The sequence below is a fragment of the Pseudochaenichthys georgianus genome, chromosome 7 (genome assembly GCF_902827115.2).
Source record: "Pseudochaenichthys georgianus chromosome 7, fPseGeo1.2, whole genome shotgun sequence".
NCBI classification, from domain to species: Eukaryota; Metazoa; Chordata; class Actinopteri; order Perciformes; family Channichthyidae; genus Pseudochaenichthys; species Pseudochaenichthys georgianus.
Genome location: NC_047509.1, coordinates 9,284,259 through 9,305,476, shown reverse-complemented (window position 1 = coordinate 9,305,476; position 21,218 = coordinate 9,284,259). Strand labels below are relative to the sequence as shown.

Here is a 21,218-nt window from a genome sequence, read left to right as displayed (position 1 = left end):
CTTCAGAAAATCAAATCTGTTGAGAAAAAACTAATAAATGTTTAAAGATAGGAACTTGCCATCCCACTGAAGAACAGTCCGTAGAGATTTAAAGGCGTAGTTGTAGTTCAGTCCAACGTTTCATTTGGATTCATTTCTCCAACAGTCAACTATTTTCATAAAGAATATATATATTTTTCAAAGTCAACTTTATTGTCAATCTTACTCAGTTTGTGTTTATAGACAGAGATCAAAAATACTTTTAAATCAAATAAAATTATACAATTTACAGATATGTATACAAATATATATATATATATATATATATCCTATATAATGATGGTGGACACTTCACCTCCAGCAGGGCAGATGGCTGCACAAGTCCATCGGGGGATGCTCCCAAAACACCGACTCACTCACAAAGAGACCAGACTTGAACACTGTCTCCTGAGAGGCCTGCACAAAAGCCTTCACCCCTTCGGCCTCGTTTACAACCCCCCAGTTGACAGCCATGACTCCGTCCAAGTTGTACCCCCCGAGCACCCTCTTCATGAGGGACGCGCATGGAGTGGATGAAAGTCCCGACCGCAGCACAGAACCAAACTTGCTGGCTGTCAACCTGCCCCGCCTGTGTAACTGCCACTTTGTCCGCTGTCCTCCGGTGGCTGTCTGGATGGCAGCTTGCTGGTCTCTGCTCAGTCGCATTGAGGCAAGAATTGCCTCAAGCCCCCGACCCCCTTCACCAGCTCCGGCACGGTGACAATGGCCTGATGTTGAGGCCGCGGCTCTGGCTCAGGTGACAAAAGCCATGCCATGCCACACTGTGCGCCCCTCAGTGCAGACCTAAACCAGTCTACATCCTGAGTGGCGATGTCTCTGGCCAGTGGGTTGTATGTCTCCTCTCACTGTTGGTAAAGTTGAGACACCGGCTGGACTACTTTGGAAGTGCCAGGCTTCCTCCACTGGCACTCAACATCTGTGGAGCTGATCTGCCACATGGCACATATTGCCAATGCTGCAGCGTGGCTGCATTTGTACATCCCCCGTGCACAATCACAGACAGCGCTCTGCATCGCGCCATCACCTCCCATGCAGATCTGTACAAATAAAGAAAGTACCATGTTTGTTAGCATGCTATAATAGATTGAATGAGCAATAATACAAGGATGGTCCAGATCTGGGGTGGGAGGGGTTATTTTTCCATAGTTTTGTCTGATTGTTGTTATTGTTTGTTTTTTCTGTATTTTTTGTAATGTGTGTTGTACTGGTTGTGATTGTACATTGTATTTTTCTAAATGTGTATGAATACATTTTTGAAAAACATTTGATCAACAATAAAAAAGGATTTGGTCAGGATCTAGACTCAGTGTGTAGTTTATTAATTAATCAATGCTCTCTACATTAGGAAAACACATACCAGTGTACCCGAGGGAGTCACGCACAGCTGTGCCTGGATAACCAAACAAATTGACAAGATAACCAAAACCCTTGAATCTACACACAGCAAATAAACTCAAATGACACAACGAGATGTAAAAGGAGATCACACATACAGTATAGTCGATATAAAACTGGCCGTTTCAATCTGAAGAGCAACTAAAACAAAACACGGGAGTATACCTTGTTCTTGTGAACACTAATGTTATCCACAGCACACACAGACCACGAAGTTCTAAAGGAGAAAACTAGTTACTGAAACAAAACACGTTAGTGTACCTTGTTAGCTAATGTTAGCTAGCCTAGCTGACATTAACGTTACACATTGCACTCATATTACTCACCAACATCTTGTAAAGCCGGTCCCGCTGCTCTTACAGAACCGAATAACTCCCCTTTCGTGTATGTACAGCTCTCAACGTGTCCAGACTTGTAGTCACCTCGTTTTATACTTTTATTCTCATTCTGAAAGAAACAGGTGACATTTGCTAACGTGACGGCCGTCTTTGTGATGGTGACGCGTATTGTGCGAGACCAAGAGACCTGTAGTTCACTCAGCGGTTTCACACAAAAAAATGTGTAACTTCACAGTTTTATGACACATTTTAATTTTTTTGACTTGCAAAATATTCTTTTAAATTGACAAACATCATATGTGTCATTCGTGGCACAATTCAAACGGGATCAAAAGATAACCTTTCTCTCTCCATTGACTTCAATGTATAATTTTACGCTTCCGGGGTCCCATGGAGGCTCCCGGAAAGGGAGGGACTTCGCCTCTCTATTTTCAAATTCTAGTGCACTCGAGCTGGTTTCTCCAAAATTATCTACCCCACCTTTAATGTGTTACTTGAATTTGCAAGTAATTTTGTATCTTCATTTTGATAAGTACATTTAAATAATAGCACAAAGTAAATGTTAACTAAAGTAATGTGTTGACCTACAACCTGTGAAAAGCTAGTAAAATGTACCTGGGCAATATGAATAAAGGTGACGTCAGAGGAGTTTGTGCACGGTACAGACATTTGAAAAAAAGCAGACGGTTCCAGATGAAGAGAAGAGAGCATGGACCCTCGTCTAATATGAATACTTGTGGATTTTGAATCATGTAAGTATATTTATGTACTTTATTAACATCCCTGTTAGCTTGTCAGCTTAATGTGGATATCAAACGAACGTTAGTTAACGTTAGTCTTCAGGGCTGCCAACATTTGAGTTCAATTTGGAGTGAGATTTTGTTTTTGGTGGGGATCCGGGGGCATGCTCCCCCTGGAAGATTTTTTTTTTTTTAAATATTGAAGTTGAATTCATCAACCTGGTGCATTTTGAGAGCAAAATGAATGTATGGATACATCTCTCAACACCCAGATGAAACAGAACTGTAAACAGATTTTCTTTTGCTTTATGGATATTTTACAAATCACTAATCATTTAAACTGTATTCTTGTTTTACTGTCATATAGTATTTCATAACTGCTTTTCATTTATTCTCATAAATGGTGACCAAAACGTTTGAGACCCACTGAGGTAGACTAAAGTTAACTATCTCAACAGAGAGAGTCCCTTACCTCACTGAGCTGTAGTTATCTCTCTCAGTCTGACAGGAGAGAGCTCTCCCTCTCCTTGTTTTAGAAACAGCTTCTAATATCCGTTAGCGCAGCTAGCTAACCAGATGCTAACAACAACAATGCAAATAGTGAATTTGGTAGAAATATACTGTATAATAGTAAAGTTATTCAAGATAATGCCATATTTATTGAAGATTTTACATTATAAATATTCCCCAAAATTATTCAAAAGCATATTCTTCAAGAACTCTCTGCTGTAGTGTTACGTGCCGTAGTGTGTGTGTGTGTGTGGGCGTGTGTGTGTGTTTTCCTCTCTCTCCCTCTGATTGTCCCCAGGTGCAGCCTCTTCCCAGGTGCTCCTAATTTACAATCAAGGATTCCATATAGGACCGGAGGAGGACGGCAGTGAGGCCCCTTCTTTCTCTCCTTCTCGTCTGGCTGCATGTGTGCAGCCTGTCTCTGTGTACGACCCAGCATAGTTGTGTTGTATTGTACGTTTGTGTTGTAATTTGGCTGGTGAGCCGCCTTACTTATTGACGGATTAAAACCTCACTTAAACTCCTTCGGCATTCCGTTTCCTCTCCTTTTTCTCTCGTCCGGCTATCTGGTGTGTCGCTACTTCCCTTGGTACCCCTAGCTCTACAAGGGAACGTAACATGGGGGCTCGTCCAATCTTTGAGACAAAGAGTGAGTATTGGGTTGTTGGTTAGTGTTGATATTGTGTTTGGTGGTGAGCAGTAGTGTATATAGTAGGGGTGTAACGGTTCACAAACATTTCGGTTCGGTACGTACCTCGGTTTTTTGGTCACGGTTCGGTTCGGTACGTTTTCGGTACAGCAGAATTTTTTTTCACAAAACAAAACATATATATATTTTTTTATTATTATTAAACTGTAAATAATGTATTCACTCAAATAAATACAAAATATAATAAAATAAACATTAAGGTGCAGCATTTCGATGAACTGAAATAATCTGTATTTGAACTTTACTGTACAAGTACTCACAAAACATAAACTATTAGTTTTGGGTTTTTAATTATTATTAAACTGTGAATATTCACTCAAATAAATACAAAATATAATCAAATGAACATTAAGGTGCAGCATTTCGACGAACTGAAATAATCTGTATTTGAACTGTACTGTACTAGTACCTAAGCAGCCAGTTTGACATTAGGACTTGCTTGTCATTGTATTTTCATGTTGTTTAAAGAAAAATGAACTTGTCCACATGGCTGCTGAAAGGGCAGATCTGCTGGCACTAGCAATGTCTCCTGCTGTGGAGAAAACCCTCTCGCTAGGGACAGAGGTAGCAGATACAGCCAGGTAGCGCTTTGCTAACATGTCAACATAAGGATATTTGGCGTTTATAATAGCTTTGGCTCGGTCTGAAGTCTTTGCGAGTGGTGGAGGCTAAATGCTAGCGGGAGTTGGGTTTGCACTTCAGTCTTTTTTCTTTTGGTACCGGTTATATTCACGTTCGGGTGATGCCTTTTCAAGAGTGTGCAAGTTTGATGTATTGCCAGCCGCGTAACCAATGTTAGTTGAACAATGCCGACAAACAGCTTTGGTTTGGTCCACCTGTCTTTGTCCGTCATCCTTGTACGTAACTGCGAAACCAAAATGTTCCCAAACCGGAGACTTCAATGATGCTGGAGGATTTTCGAGCTCAACTTTATCTGCGTTCGCCATTAATTTTCCACAGTTCCTCAAATTACCGACTAAATTTGAACGCATCCCTCTGACCAACTCTCATAGCATGCCCTCTCATCCAATGAAATGACTTGCTCGCTCTGACGCGGTGAGCCCAATGGGAGCAAATTACTCTGAATGCTGCGACGCAGCACCTGAGATTACTTCCAAGAAGTTGTTCACGTTCTCAATTTTTTACGTTTAACGTTATATTCGTTCGGTACACTTCGGTACACACGTGTACCGAACCGAAGGGCCCGTACCGAATAATTTCGGTACGTGTACCGTTACACCCCTAGTATATAGGTGTATAATTTGCTGTGAAATTATTTACTGTTGAACAGCTTCCTCAGTTTAGACAGGGGAGTGTCTAGCTGGACTGAATCAGTCCTTCCTTCGGGCACTCATTTTTTATTTTGCCTTTTTTATTTTCGGGCAAATCCTGGGTGGGGATTTATTCCCTGTTGGGGGCAGGCGATTCAGGGTTTCGGCCGCTGATGTTTGCCTTTAAAGTCGCCTCGAGCCCGGCACGCTCCAGAAGATAGTTAGGTATAGTTTGGTAGGCAGGATCTGGGGAAGTTTCTAAATAAATAAATAATAATATTTGTAAGTAGCCGTTGCTATGGGGTCTAAATTAGATGCCAGGGTAAAAGTGCGTATGGCTCGTCTCCAGTGTGAGAGGGAGGAGCGTGAGCGAGAGTTTCAGCTCAGGAGGGAGCTGGAGATCAGGGAGCTGGAGATCAGGAAGCAGGAGCTGGAGATCAGGAAGTTGGAGGCAGACACTGCTGTCCGGATGCGTCAGCTAGAGCTCCAAGCAGCTGTGGTGGGTGATTCTGCCGTTACACCTTCAGGTTCTGCTGCTGCTTTTGATGTTGGTAGCAACATTCAGCTGGTCCCTGTCTTTCTTGAGTCGGAAGTGGAGATGTTCTTTGGTGCATTTGAGCGCATTGCTGCTGCTCTGCGCTGGCCAGAAGACGTGTGGGCCATACTTGTACAATGCAAGCTAGTCGGCAAGGCTCAAGCAGCTTGCTCTTCTCTTTCTGTCGAGGATAGTTTGGAGTATGACAAGGTGAAAGGTGCTATTCTCAGGGCATATGAGCTTGTGCCTGAGGCCTACAGGCAGCGTTTTCGCGGCATGAAGAAAGCTGCTGGCCAAACATACGTGGACTTCGCGAGGGAGAAGAAAGTCCTCTTTGACAGGTGGTGTAGAGCATGTAAAGCGGATGACATCGCTTCAGTATGTGAGCTGATGCTGTTAGAGGAGTTCAAAAACTGTGTACCGGAGCGTACGGTAGTCTACCTGAATGAGCAGAGAGTGACTACCATTCAGCAGGCTGCCACTCTGGCAGACGAGTCTGCGCTGATACACAGGAGCGTGTTTTTTCAGCGGGATCCTCCTCAGCGGGACACTTATTGGAGAGCTCCTGATAATTATGTTCCCTGTGCCAGTGTTCCATTGTTAGGTCCCAGGCTAGACAGAGCGTGTTATTTTTGTCTTGACCCAGGTCATATGATAGCAGACTGTGCAGCTTGGAAGCGAAAGCAGGCCACCACTATGGCGGATGAGGAAGGGCTTGAGCTATCACACAGTGGTGTTTTGGCTCAGAGCGATTCTCCTCATCGTGATGGTTTCCGGAAAGCTCGAACAGGCGTGCCACACATGCTCATTCTGCTTCTCTTCCAGGACCCAAGAAAAAGAGATTGTTTCTTTTGTCTTGATCATGGTCATCTAGAGGCAGAGTGTGTAGCTCGGAAGGAGCAGGTGGCAGCTGCTCTGGAAAAGCCAAAAGACCGGCACCCGGTTGCGATTGCGACAGAGTGGTGAGTTGCAGTTAAGTTCTGCATCCGTCTGTGACAGTGCTGTGGGTGTGTCCGTCTCTGAAGCGGTGGGTGTGGACCTAGCTCAGAGCGATGTGGATCTGTGTTCAGTGAGTGGTGTGTGTGTTGTGTGTGTTGTTCCATGTGTTGCTCCGGTGTTGGCTGCTGGTGAGCAGTATAAGGTGTGTTTTATGGGGGGAAGTGTTACGTGCCGTAGTGTGTGTGTGTGTTTTCCTCTCTCTCCCTCTGATTGTCCCCAGGTGCAGCCTCTTCCCAGGTGCTCCTAATTTACAATCAAGGATTCCATATAGGACCGGAGGAGGACGGCAGTGAGGCCCCTTCTTTCTCTCCTTCTCGTCTGGCTGCATGTGTGCAGCCTGTCTCTGTGTACGACCCAGCATAGTTGTGTTGTTTATTGTACGTTTGTGTTGTACTTTGGCTGGTGAGCCGCCTTACTTATTGACGGATTAAAACCTCACTTAAACTCCTTCAGCATTCCGTTTCCTCTCCTTTTTCTCTCGTCCGGCTATCTTGTGTGTCGCTACTTCCCTTGGTACCCCTAGCGCTACAAGGGAACGTAACATGTAGTATGACACACATGAGACTATTGATGTGTGCAGTGAGTTTGGTAGTAATTAGCTGTATAATAGTGATTGAATATTATATTCTCTTTTTTCGGAGTTGCACTTTGCAGACGGTCCCTGAGCATTCGTTTCTTCTCCGGCTGCGGATAGAGACCAATGTAAAGTGTCCAGCTCGGAGGACGGTGCGTATTGGCTTTTTTTGATCAAAATGCGATTGTAGTTCGTTGTCAACCTTACCACAGTACTTAGGAGACGTCAGTTGTGTCTGAACAACGTTTTGTTCATGAGTTATTGATCCGTGAAATCAGAATCTCCCAATATCGTTCCAACTTTACTGAACTAAGCCAGAAGACCGTCTCATTTCGTAGACTGCTCGGTTTGCTGTTCCTTCACTTTATTTTTATATTTATATTAGGGCCGGGACTCGATTAAAAAAATTAATCTAATTAATTAGAGGCTTTGTAATTAATTAATCGAAATTAATCGCATTTTTAATCAAATATGTTAAAAATGTTTGTAATGTTAACTACTGTAAATTGGTCGAACGAATGCCTCCTCATCCGGAAGCTGACCCGAGCAGCAGTCGAGAGGAGCCGAGCGCATCCGCGAAGCACACGTCAGAGTTCCCGTTAGCCGGCAAATCTAAATATCTTCGGTCAAAATAATTTCCCTTTAGCGTAATACCGCTTCAGTTGCGCCACTTATGTGACAGACAAGAAAAGTATGAGACAGACAAGAATAGTCAACTCTAATGTCTAACACGTAATGTGGAGAAAGAGATGTCCTGTGTGGGTTGATTGTGCGTTGATCTGTTGGTAATGCCTCGGGGTTCCGGTGGGCATGTAAACAAATGCATAATGCTGCGCTATACTTTGTGGCCTCATCCGGTTGCATAGCGACACTTATTGTGTAGTTGTCTTTTAATAAGCAGGTAGTCATATCATTAGCTAGAACTAGCTGGATCTGATCGATATGGATATAAACGCGAGTAAAGTCTAATCTGACGGGAGAGAGAGATAAGCTGCTGCTGACGAGTCGAGACTCGACACGCAGCTCTGCATAAGCACATGCAGCGGTGAGCGGAACAAAACACACACTTCAGGTTAGAATATCACACGTAGCTATTTTAATTACCTCTCAAACTACCTAAACTAGTTATAGATATGTTTAGTTTTACTGTCGGGTCACTCATTACTGGATCCGCGAGCTGCATGATACTGGCATAATAGATTGCCCGATCGGGCACCCAGCAGGTGAGGCTTCATTGCCCGAGCTAAATACTAGATGGCCCCGGGCCATCGGGCAGTCTTTAATGTCGAGCCCAGTGACAATCCAGTGAGCCAGGGAGTTGGTTATTTTCTCAGACATGGACTTACTTATCCTGGCCCTGAAACCAGTCATCTGGTTGAGTGTGGGTTGGGTCAGGGTGTGGTTCCTTGCACTCGGAGTCGGGCTAACGTCCACGCTAGCTGCTACATGCTTTGCATTTAGGTGATACTTTAGGCTTGATGTGCTGCGGTGATATGCAAATTCTTTTTTTGCATAATTTGCACACAACCGTGCTCTTGTCGACGCTTCCACCCGTCCGTTTTTTCAAACAAAATTTCCCATCCACGGGGCCGACCAAAGCGGTCTCATCAGCTTGTTCGTTCATGTTTGACTATTGATCACCGTGGTTTGTTGTTGTTTGAAGTCCCATGCTGAAGTCATGAACGTTAGTTGGTGCTCCAGTATAATCGGTACGCCTGAAACTCATCCAGTGAGAAACGTTCCGCTGTGCAAAAATAAGTGCGATTAAAATGCGTTAATTTTTTTAACGCGTTAATTTGTGTGTAATTAATTAATCTTAATTAACACGTTAAAGTCCCGGCCCTAATTTATATACATTTATTGTGGACGAAAACTTAGCGTGAAGAAACGCATGTGTGGCGTGAGTGGCGTGAGATATGGGTTAATTGCGTGACTCTCACGCTCAATGCGTGAGTGTTGGCAGCCCTGGGGCCTCATTTATAACGCCGTGCGTAGGATTCACGCGGGAAGGTTGCTTACGTAGTAGAAATCCAAAAAATAGGTACAGACATTTTCCGATTCACCAAACATTGCGCACCGGCGAGGAAAGTGCGTACCGCACTTCCAACGCCGGTTTTCCCCACAACCGACTCGAAATGCGGTGCAGCTTTTGCGGGCTTCACGTAACGCCCATATTTGCCTATAAATAGTCAAAGAAACGCCCATTCATTCATTCATTCATTCTGACTGACTTTATGAAGGAGATCGCAGGAAATGATGACAGAACAGCTAAAAAAAGACATCTCACACCGTGTCAGATGTTGGTTATTTTGGGGAGGTCGAGATAAATCATATTGCTTGGTGGATGCAGTTTGAACCCGAGTAGCAGCATGGAGGTCGGATCGTCACCAAAATAAATGGCCCGAAAAAGGTTAATGACAAAAACAATACACATAGCCTTCCTCAGGCAGTGTGTTTGTGCCGGGGACAGGAGACCCCCCTTGATGAGAAACTGTAAGAAGTGATCGGGGAATCCCTCCGGAGTGGAGTCATGACGACTGGATCTGAATTATGTTTTTGTATTTGGTGGTTTGTGTTCCAGCTGTCGATCAGCTGTGCGCAGCGTCTCCGCTGCAGCCTGTGCGTCTCAACCCCCCCCCCCCCCCCCCCACGAATCAATAGATTAAAAATCGTGTTGGTGAACACGAAATGCCATGAGACTGGGTTGGTTCAACAGCACCACTTTGAAGTTAGACGGAAGTCGCCCTCCGCCTGATGGAGCTTGATGGAGTCTGCAGCGGAGCTGATTAAAGAGAACCAGTTAAATGTTCTGCTTGATTTGTGTTCAAATCTGTTCTGTTTGCACATGAATATCTCTATTCTCTAAGGTAAGTACATCTTGCCATTATGTGAAAAACCTGTCCAGTTTTTAAGTTAACATTTAGATAAAGTACATTGGAATCTAATTTTACTGTATAATATTTATATATATTTTCAAACTTACTCAATTTCAATGTTTAATATTCTGATTCAAAATGTTTTTTTCAGGAGAATTGATAGTTTGAGCTTCTAGAACCGAATTATTTAATCAGGTGTACTCCCTGTTGGGAACAAAGCGAACATTTTATAAACTGAGCTTCCTTATTTGTAGTCATACTTTGACCGTAACAAATAAGAATTAATATAAATTCCCATATCCACACTGTAGCTACTGTGCATATGATAATAAAGCCCTTTGAACCTTTTGAAGCTTACCCCATCCCCTTTGCAAAGAACATGTTCAATCAATGGCTACTTAAATACTGAATGAAATAGCTAGCTCAACCAAATCAGTCTTAGTAAATTCACAAAAAAGTTTACAGTGTTGTATGTTAACACTGATTTACATGTTTTGACAGATTTGAGGCAAAGACATCGTCGAAAAAGAACTATGTTGAGTGTCGTGAAGCTCCATGTCCTCCATGAAGCATGTCCTCCATGAAGTGCAGCAGAAGAAGACGCCGCACCTCCCAACGTGTCCATCTCCATCGAGGGATCGGAGGTGCTTGATGAGTGTAAATGTTTTGTGAACGCCTTCTGCTCACGGGCATCATCCATGCAATGAACTTAAGTAACACATCAAAATTAAAATACGCTTCTGTCGTTTTCAAAAACCTCTCTTGAATTTAATTTCCTCAAGATTTCTCTTGAAAGTCCACATGTTTGCATAAGCAGTGGTGGAATGTTGAGGTACTTGAGAATGTTCTATTTGTTGCACTTTATACTCCACTACAAATCAAAAGGAAATATTGTACTTTGTGCTTCACCATCTTATATAGAGTTTATAAAGTATAAGGTTCTGTTTTTTAATTTACCAAAACATTTAAATATTGTTAGAAATCCTTGAGCTATTACGTTTTTGTTTGTTAATATTGGATGTTTTACTACAGGGTACTCAAACAGCATTTAGCTAATTATAGTTTTACTTAAGTAACATTTTCATTACCAGACTTTCACTTGTAATAGAGTATTCTTAAGTGTGGTATGAATATTTGTACTTAAGAAAAGGGCCTGATTCTTCTTCGACCTGCTTTGTTTAGTTTAACCGATGTATGTGCAGTATTTGTTAAAATGATTGTAAACTGTAGATTAATCATGGCATGTATCAGACAACAGGACAAACACAAATGTGTTGTTTAAAAGTGTCTACTGTTTCATGTTTTGTAGTAGCCTTAGTGTAAAACAGTTTTATTGAATAAGAATTGCATATGATGATACTTAATAATTATATTTAAATATTACCTACATATTTATTAAATAAAAGGTAAGAATAGCAAATAAAAACAACCTGAAAAGCCAAATAGTTTTTACTGGAGATTTGTAATAAGATGCAAATGTAATCTTGAGTAAAATCTAATATGCAATAGTAAGTCAAATGTACTTACAAAAACTGAAATTTGATAGTAAAGTTTACTTGAGTGTGTTTAGTAACAAACACTTCTTAACTGTGCTACTTGAAATATACGTTGTTTAATGTAGGTCAGGTGCAAAGAAGTGTCCCCAATGCACAATATACCGTCACTAAACCCTAGGTGCCGTCAGACGGGGGCTTTCATCATCATTAAAACTAATTCCTGTAGAAATACACAGATATGGATATCAGGTACCTAACAAGGAGTCGTGTCGACATTTTGCTTCAGAGCAGCTTCATTCCTCTGAACACTGCAACAGAGCTGTGTGGGATGTTAGACGTTCCTTCAAGAAAGCCTCCAGCTGAAGGAGGAGGGTTTCCGCTTCACGCTATGCACTCTGGAACATCTCATAAAGGTTTCATGTGTTTGTGGAGTTCATGGAAGTGGTTTGACTTCATCCTGGTGTTCGTGCAGGTACTGCTTAACTTGTTTTGCAGTGTGCCTGCATGGTGGCGTTATAAACTTAGATTTTAGAAACATTATGATGGACGAGTGAGTTGAAAATTCATCCCATCTGGTGTTGTAAAATAATTGTTCACAACACCTGGCTGTTTTGATAGCACAGTAAATCGGACTAAATGGCTCTTCAGACCAGACTGCACCATTTCGAACACCGTGGGTGGAAATCGTTGTTTTGCTTTTAGTAAATCTACACTCATTCTGATTCATGTTGTTCAAACAAGTCTGAAGAGAGCAAAAATACTGAATACTTGAAGCGGCAGAGACGTAGCGAATGAACTAAACAACTATAATTCTACGACATTGTTTAGTATTGGAATGTGAGATGTGTCTTATACATTGTATTAAGTAGTGACAAATGGTGTCTATTCTGAGCTGAATCTGTTTATAAAACTATTGCTGAGCTGTTTTCTAAAGCAATAAATGTGGAACTGTGACATTTGATAAACATTCAGAAAAGTGAGATGTGCTAATCTCTACAGTATTGACTTCTCGCTCACTGAGACCAACTAAATGTTAAAATAAGTGACAGCTGCAGTATTTTAAGACTCATTTTTGCTTACTTGTTTCACAGTGAATAAATGAATGTATCAGCTCAGCAATAAACAGACAAAACAGGTTAGAGGGGAGCAGGAGAGAGGCAGGCAGGGGACCTCTGCCTCTTTTTCGACTTATAACCGGCGTAGAAAATATCTCTGTCTCTGAAAAGCCAGACTCAATCCATTAAACTGGCATTTGGGTGAGCTAAGTCCAGCCCTTAGAGCTTCAAAGGAAAATATATATATCCTGACGCTCCCTCAAGGCTCTGATCCGACTTCTAAATGTGGAGAGCTGATGCTTATCCAATGAGAAAATTGAAAATGCTCGCTGTCCCAAACTCAAAGGATACAGGTCTCTTAATTAGGAAATGCAGGGGATAACCAGATTATAATGTAAAACAATAGAGACTTAATAACAAAGCGTCACTCCACAGAGTAATATTGTTTTACAGCCCCCTTGACATGCATAATCACTTTGTTGTTGTCAGATCTCTCAACCGTCATTTGCAACTCAGACTTGTGGGTGAGAACAGGAGAAAGCAACGTAATAGTTTCTGAAGTTTTTTAAATGCAACATCCGGAGTCTGCCTAAAACTGGGCATGCCACGATACCCCAAAGAGCGCTTGTGGGTGGCGGTTTAACTGCCCTGCCATTTTTAATCACTGCAGGCAGCCGGGCGCAGACGGATGACAGACCAGCCTCACATCGCCCTGTCAGCGCTCCCAGCCAACCATTCAAGATGACAAGTGTCACTCTGCCATGCTGATATGTTTTCCAGAAACCTCAGTCTGACCGCCTACAGGAATATAATCAACCCCTGTAATTTCTTCAGGCACTTTATCGTAAAGGTCAGTAGAGACGTGGAATAGACAAGCACTTTATATCAACCTTAAAGTACTCCTTAGACCTATATTGTGGTTTACTGGAGTCCTTTATCCAAACAAAAGTCCTGTAATTACAGTATCTCTTGCCCTTGTAAGGATGCTGTATTCACTCTTGATCATACAATCTCATATAAAGCTTTCGGGATTTAGAGAGCCGGCATTTACACTTTCTGCCTCCTCCTTATAACCCTTGGTTCTCTTTCTTTGCACTCAGAGCAGATAGCCGGGTCCCTTGTGTTAGCGCAACCCCTGGCAACAAGCCTCATTACAATTTCCAGAAACTGAAATATGCTGCGGATTAGGGCTGAACGATATATCGTGTCATGGCGATAACCGCGATATGCGCATGCGCGATATTCACATTGCAGGGATTTTATTAAATGTTTTTATTGATATATATTTATTTTTTTAGGACGTGCAATATTAAGTAGGTAAATTAACTCAAACACGTCATGTTACAATTATTTTGCTGCTTGCTACAAAAGGAAAACTTGCGCGGCTCTCATGTCAGGGGTACTTGAGTGAGTGACATGCAAGCTCTGCATGCACAGCAAACCACCAATCACAATCATTCTTGATCAGATCACAGCAGGCCCCGCTAGTTTGCAGACCATCAAAACACCAGTAAAAAAAAGCGAGGCACAGGAGAACAATACCGGCGAGAATGAAGATTTACTTCCAAAAAGAAAATTAACCATCTGGAACTATTTTGGATACAAAAAGGTTCTTCTCTTCTTCATTCACAGATGAACCCCCTTATTTGAGGGTAAGCAACATGCATTATCATGACATGTCAGATCATGACTTAAGGTATGATGAGTCAACCAGTTAAGATCCAGACGTCCGTGACTAAAATCCTTCATCCGGTTAAATATAGTTAAAAAAAACGCAATATATATCGCAAGGGAAAAAAATATATCGCAATGTCAGTTTTTTTCAATATCGTGCAGCCCTAGCGGATTTACAATAGCACAGAAGCCGCTGTGAAAGATAGCCTTTGAAATTAAAACATTTAAAGAGATACGGTTTGAAACTGCAAGATATGTCCAATGATTTTATTTAGATGTGACATGTATGCTCTCTTTAGATTATGACATTTGCTTTGATTAGTTTTGCTGCTTTCTTTCTCGCTTGGATGATGCATTTAATGCTGATTATCAACTTGCGAATGACATTCAGCCTCTAGGCCGAATTAAGTTTATTTACAACCAAATTAATGTTTACGCTCGAATGGGCAAGAGCACAGAACATGATGTATGATGATATAAAAAAAAAGAAGAAAAAAAGGTTTTGTTACTCTAGTTGGATAAATTATTATTTGATAAATTAAAGAAAAAGTCTATTTCATTTCTTTGTACTTACATTTCCCCCTAATTATAGCCCTGAAGCTATTATCCACTCGTGTGGGCTCATTCTGAACAATATTATTAGGGTCATTAGTGGCCCTGGTGCTGTGGGAGAGAAACTCCCTCAGGAGGGAACTTTGGGATTTTAGCCTTTGCAGACCATTAACTTGCACAAAAACCTATATAACAATGAAAACCCCAAAAATCAAAATAGGGCCCCTCTATTTAATATTTCGGACATAGTGGTTTATATGCTAGATGCATGACCAAATTGGGTTTAACCATTGATGCAGACACAACATACTGACAACAGTCGGAGCTTTGATTTGATCAATTAGCACACTTTTCATTTGAGTGCAAGATGAAAATATTGGCTCCTTGTTTGTTAATTAGCGCAGTTGCCTCAGAGGACCAGGGCAATTAAATCAAGTTAATTATCAGCCATTGCCTCAAGAAGGGGAATAATGATAAAAGGACAAGCGGGCATGGTCAGTAACCTTGACGATGGATGACGCTACACCCAAGTGTACAGCAAGAATCACAAGACCATGAACTGGTTGAAAAACAGACAATGTTGATTTTGCTTTTGCAACATCATGTGTCATCAGTAGCCCTGAACTCATCATCATATAAGCACATTGTGAAGCCCTATTGCGCCATAGCTCCATATCTTGAGTGATTGGCCTCTAACTTGGAAGGTCGGATGATTTTCTTTGCAGAAAGACGTTTTGTGTCTATAAAGAAACCTTTTAAGCTGCAGCAGATGACTAAAAGCAACATACTCTGTTCATTCAAATATTACATATGAGTGTCTTTAAAGCACTGAAGACATTAGGAGAAATACTTTTACAGCACTCCTTGAAATGGTGAATTAATAATAGTATTGGGACAAAGACAAGAGAGTGAAACAGGAAGCCGATAAGGAAAACATAACAGTGAGGATTTTCATTCACGAGGATAATGACCTTTCAATTGAGTTAAAGTATCTTACATGAAAACACCCTTAGATATTCTGAACTCCTCAATTCCATTATAACTTTAATTTATTGTCTGACGGTGTTGGGGAGCTTTTTACGGTCCTCCCGGCGCTCGCTCTGCTGCTGTTATTTGTCAAAGAACAGTAAGCGTTAGTACCCTTGCAGATGAGAAGAAAAAAAAGAATGACCCAAATGTGGGAGGGACTTTTGATAGTGAAGAACAAAGCAAGGAAAGGAAGAGGAAGCGGAAAGTGCCACTCTTTCCTCTCTTCAGCCAGGAAAACACAGAGGAAGTGTTAATCTGTCCGAGGTTGGATATAATCTTCGACATTGAGATGCATTGGGAGATCATGGGGGCCTGTCACCGGTAGTTCTTGTTGTTGATTAAGGCTTTTCATCCTCCATTGGGTTTAGCCGTGGGCCTCCAGCACTTTGTCTTGTGGCATGCGTAATTTCCTCTTCCCAGACCCCACATCTTGATAGTGAGCTAATAGAAACTCTCTCTGGATCTGCTCTTAATGAAGACGGATCCTCAGATGGCCAAGCAGTGTCATTTATATTAACAGTCTATCAACTGCTTTAAGTAGATTAGGCATGTGGCGTGTGACAAGCAAAAGTGAGGGGAAGCAAGTGTATAAATATAATTTACAGGGATTTTACAGAGCTTTATTTTCGTCTAAGCCTTATCAGCTGAAAGTTTGATTGATCTCTAGAGTCTAGACAATGAGGAGATGAGAGGACTGTCAGTGGAGAGGGAAGATGTGATCAGATTGTTCCAGATATTCACTGAGGGTTGTGTGTTTCGCTGAGCAGATTTAGGGCGGCTGGTTTGGATAGTTTAAGCGTGTTGTGTTTTTGGGGGGTTTTCTCTTTCCTGTAGGTGTAGTATAGGTTTTGTGCATAGGCTAAAATCCCAAAGTTCCCTCCAGTGGGAGTTTCTCTCCCAAACACTCTGCCTGAAACGTCTCCATTGGACTCCTTTGTTTACTTCTGTAACACAGCAACATCACTATGTTACGCTCATGCTTCTATGGACCAGTGCTGCAACACATTGCACATAATAGGCTAAGAGGCGGGACATCTCTAAGCAGTCGACCAATCGCAACAGAGCCGGCCATCTAATGAATCAGGACAGACTGGGCTCTGGTTTCAGACAGAGGGTGAAAAGACCTTTTTGAACTTTAAAGCATGGAAACATGTCACAGTAGAGGCACAACATATAAATATGAACCTGAAAATGAGCATAATAGAGACCCTTTAAGTGAATGGTTAGGGTTAGGATTGATAAATCTGTTATTTTCCTGCTTATTCTAAGAGAAATAGTTTGAAACGACTCTCAAAGATCTGAATGTCACATTTAAGTTATCCAGTTTACAATGTTAGAAACAGAACAACAAATAATCATTAACCAACTAATTGTTTCAGCTCTGGTGAATATAAAAGTATAATTAAAAAGGAGACTCGCTGTAAACTGTGATGAGGCATCCTTCCCAATCAAACTAAATGCAAAATTGAGCTTTTCAGTGCTTTCATTTGGTTTCATTTACTTCAGTGTGCTGATGGAGTATTTACTGTAAACTGGCCACAAAAAGCAGGATAGCAAAATACTGAAATCCAGCACCTATAGCAATTCATAGTGGCTTTACAGTGTAGGTGGTTGATTTAACAATGTATCAGAGACAATCTAAAGAGACATACCCCCACACAGGTTACCTCCAAGCTAGCAGGGTCTTCCTTTGAGGTTTTATGTTTTTATTACTACAGCGTCCTCAAACAGACTGATATTAGCCTCTAATGATCCCAGCCATCCCACACAGAAAGCTCAAGGGAACAGACAACTCTCGCTGACAGAGCCTCTGGTTTACGGGGTTTCTTAACTAATAATATCATTAATAATTCAGGTCAGCTCTGTAATAGGTAAATATGTGGGTAATAATAATTGCTGTATGCCTTAACTGGTACATTTTTAAACATGTGTTCTTCTTGTGATGGTATAATGTTTGGGAAGGCCTCACTTAGATCAGTAGTGTGCTGTTATAAGAAAGAGGAACACATGACATTAATGTAGTTAGAGAGATTTTTTGCCAAAATGTAAACGTTTTGTGAATATCAAAACAATTGGGGTTTTTGTATTTTACCAAGCTTTCTTTAGGATTGCATTTTTAGTTAGCTGAGAAGTATTCTCTTGATTCATTTGTTAATTGTATAGTGTAGTCAAAAATTGTGTAGTTAAACATTTTAAATTGAGTAAAACATCACATTTGTTGGGCCACAAAGTGATGTCTTCAAATTGCTTGTTTTTGGAAACCAACCACAAAGATATCAATGAAACAATTAAATAAAACAGGGAAAGGCAGCAAACAGTCACCTTTTAAGTGAATGATTTCAAGCAATAGAATCAGAAAATGAAACTATTATCAAAATATATCTTTTTTATTAAATAATGGTATTATTCAGCATATCAGTGCGGCTGGTCTAGTTTAATCTCTCCTAACTTTAGAATTTGCTAAAGAACATCCAAATGCCTTAAATGAATAATGAATACTTAATAAAATATAACGCCACTATCTTCTCTCAGATGTGCTTTAATCCTCCCTGGATTCCTGTCAGAGAGCGCTCAACTGTGTGCAGCGAGATATTGGACTTTTCTTTAAAAAGGAAAGCCACCAGCTCTTTTCCATGAGTGTCCGATGATATATGATAAGGGAGGATGTGGAAAGTGTTTGACCTCATTCGGGAGTTCAGGAAGACACTTTTTTTTAATTAGCTGATCCTACCATGCCTTCATGCTGGCAGTATTGTCTCTGAATTTTGTAAGAGAAACATGCTGCATGATGGTCTCATTTCCTCATGACTACAATCAACAGAGTAATTGATAAGATATGAATATGAATAACCTGTCCCTATCATTTGTCCACTTTAAGTGTCTTCTCCATGATGGTATGTTTGTGTTTTTATCATGTTCTGTTGCTTTTACCTCTTAGAATATTTAACAATTCGTACAGTGTCCTTGGGTGTCATGAAAGGCGCCTTAAATAAAATGTATTTTATTAAGATGCTTCCCTTATCTTAAAGAGGCCCTATTATGCTTTATGGCATTTCCCTTTCCTGTAATGTGTTATAGGTTTTTGTGCATGTAAATGGTCCGTACAACTACATTTGACCACTGATAAGAGTGAGGCCCCGTCCACACGGAGACAAAACCGATTTCGAACCGAAGTCGATTTCAAAAAAGTCTTCCGTCCACACGGAATCGGCTCAAGAAATGTTTCCGTCCAACCAAAACCGCTCGAAACCGCTGTAGTACATATGCCGGGCCTGTAAGTGGCGCTGTACTTCCACCACAAAATAAACCAAAAGCAGCAAATAAGACCCACAGCGCATGGGCATAAGGCATAAACAAACAGCTGTTGATTTTTGCACTAAAATCTGTATCATGGTCAGTAGCGTCTGGAGCACCCTTTGATCCGCCATTGTTGTTGGTGAAATGCATCAGCAATGCCGCGGGAGAGGCGGGGCTATGGCATCATCGATTCGGGAAAATATCGTAGAGGGCGTACAGACGGAGCCGCAAGCGTGTCGTCTCCAGACTTACCCACTTTGGGAGCCGGTTTCAACGTTTATCGGTTTCGGGCTCCGAAATCGCAGCTCCGTTTCGGCTTCGTGTGGACGAACCGTCTATACGATAAAGAACTTTAGCGGATACAACTGAAATCGTCTCCGTGTGGACAGGGCCTGAGAGTCCTCGAATAAATCGACTGACTTTCCACCACCATACATCAGAAAGGCTGTTGCCCTTTCCTTCGCATATGGAGATTCAGCCATATTAAAATAACTTATATTAATTAGATCTTAGTTGGGGCTTGCAAACTGTTATTTCGGTCCCTCGAGTTGTGACAAGATGCTGGAAAGTTGTAATTTATTTTCTACCTTGAGGGCAAATGCAAAGGTCTAAATTCCACTAAACATCTGAGGTATGTTATTACATGCAGCCCCATGAATCTGTTGGGGGAGATTATGCCATAATTCAATCCTGTGGTCATTTGTGGTCGAGTGCAACTTTAGTGGGAGTGTTGGACTCTGAGGACGCTCTACCCTGCAAACACATAAAGAAAACTAAGCAATATGCATACATTAAAGCCACTGATTCTCGATATGTACGGAGTAAAGGCCACCACACAAGGTGGAAAATCACACAGGAAGTACATTTGAATTACTCTGGGAAAGAAAATCCATTAAGTGGAAAATCGTGATGTGAATTTCCCGATGAAACCTCAGCAACGGCACCCCACCTCCTCATAATTAAGGCAATGCTGCAGGATCCCACAAGTCAATGGCACATAATGCATAACAGTGCAATGAATGTGTGAGGTTTAATAGATTGTGAAAGTGGCAGTCTGATGACAGAGATGGAGCATTTCATTAGAGAGTCTGTACGGATGGCTGCTGTTGCACTGTAATGAAAGACTGCCAGTCGGAGTGCCCACGGTACACCTGCGAGGAAGGCTTTTGTTCAAACGATACCCTTAATTAGAGGTTCTGAGAGCTGGCACTGTTCTGAGAGACGCGCTGTTTACCAGTTTTCACCTGGTAAAGTTCCTCTACCCTAAGCATCCAGTCTTGTATTATGTTAGAAAAATGTAGAAATCATTAGAGTAGCCATACTTTCAAATATCTAATTTTCACAGTTCAGTTATGAGGCAACTAGGCCGCAAGGTGAACCTCGAAAAGTCCTTTAGAAAAGAAATCCCGCTCCACAGAAGTGGAACTACATAATCTTTAGTTCATAAAAAAGAACGAGTCATGCTTATCCACCAAAAAAAAGTTTGTCGCTAAAATTCCTGTCAATTCTTCTAGGCACGTAATTATTGGCTGAACTAGTCCCTTCAAAGCGTAATAATATCTTGGTCAAAAGTAGTGCCACGGTTCGTCACATGATCGTGCTACACCAATTGGGTAGCTGCATATTGTTAACAGAAGTGAAAGATGGCCGCCTACATGGTTGCGCTAAACCAGACCAAATGGATTCTAAACAGTGCTGTATGCTTGTTTTATGTCATGTTTTGTCATATGTCTTAATACATCACTAAGTCCGAGGTATTTGCGTTATATACGCGGTATTTGTGAGAGGTTTTACTATCTGGGAACAGAGTTGACCATCGAATCAACATTGGCTAGCAGCGTTTATCAGCCAACTCCAGCTACAACAACATTCCTGGACTACCATGTTCGCATCGCTAGGTTCATTGGCTGAACTCGTGGATTATTCCATGATTAGACTGAGGACTTTTTGTCTGTCTGTCTGTTGTTATTGTTACCCTGTACACGTTAATAACCGGAAACAGACGTAGGCCTATAAGGGACATTTCGAGCATCATTGCGATTGTCAACATTTTTGAGTTTAGGATGGCCGAAGACACTACACTACCCATAATCCCCAGCTATCGTTTAGGACTACAGTCCCCGTGATTA

The 21,218-nt window shown here is 41.5% G+C and overlaps 1 protein-coding gene across 1 annotated transcript in view; it reads right to left on the bottom strand.

Annotated features, from left to right (window-relative positions):
* The window catches only part of LOC117448860 (metabotropic glutamate receptor 4-like), a 250,368-nt gene that overhangs the window by 213,540 nt on the left and 15,610 nt on the right, over positions 1–21,218 (bottom strand). The window lies entirely within an intron of this gene.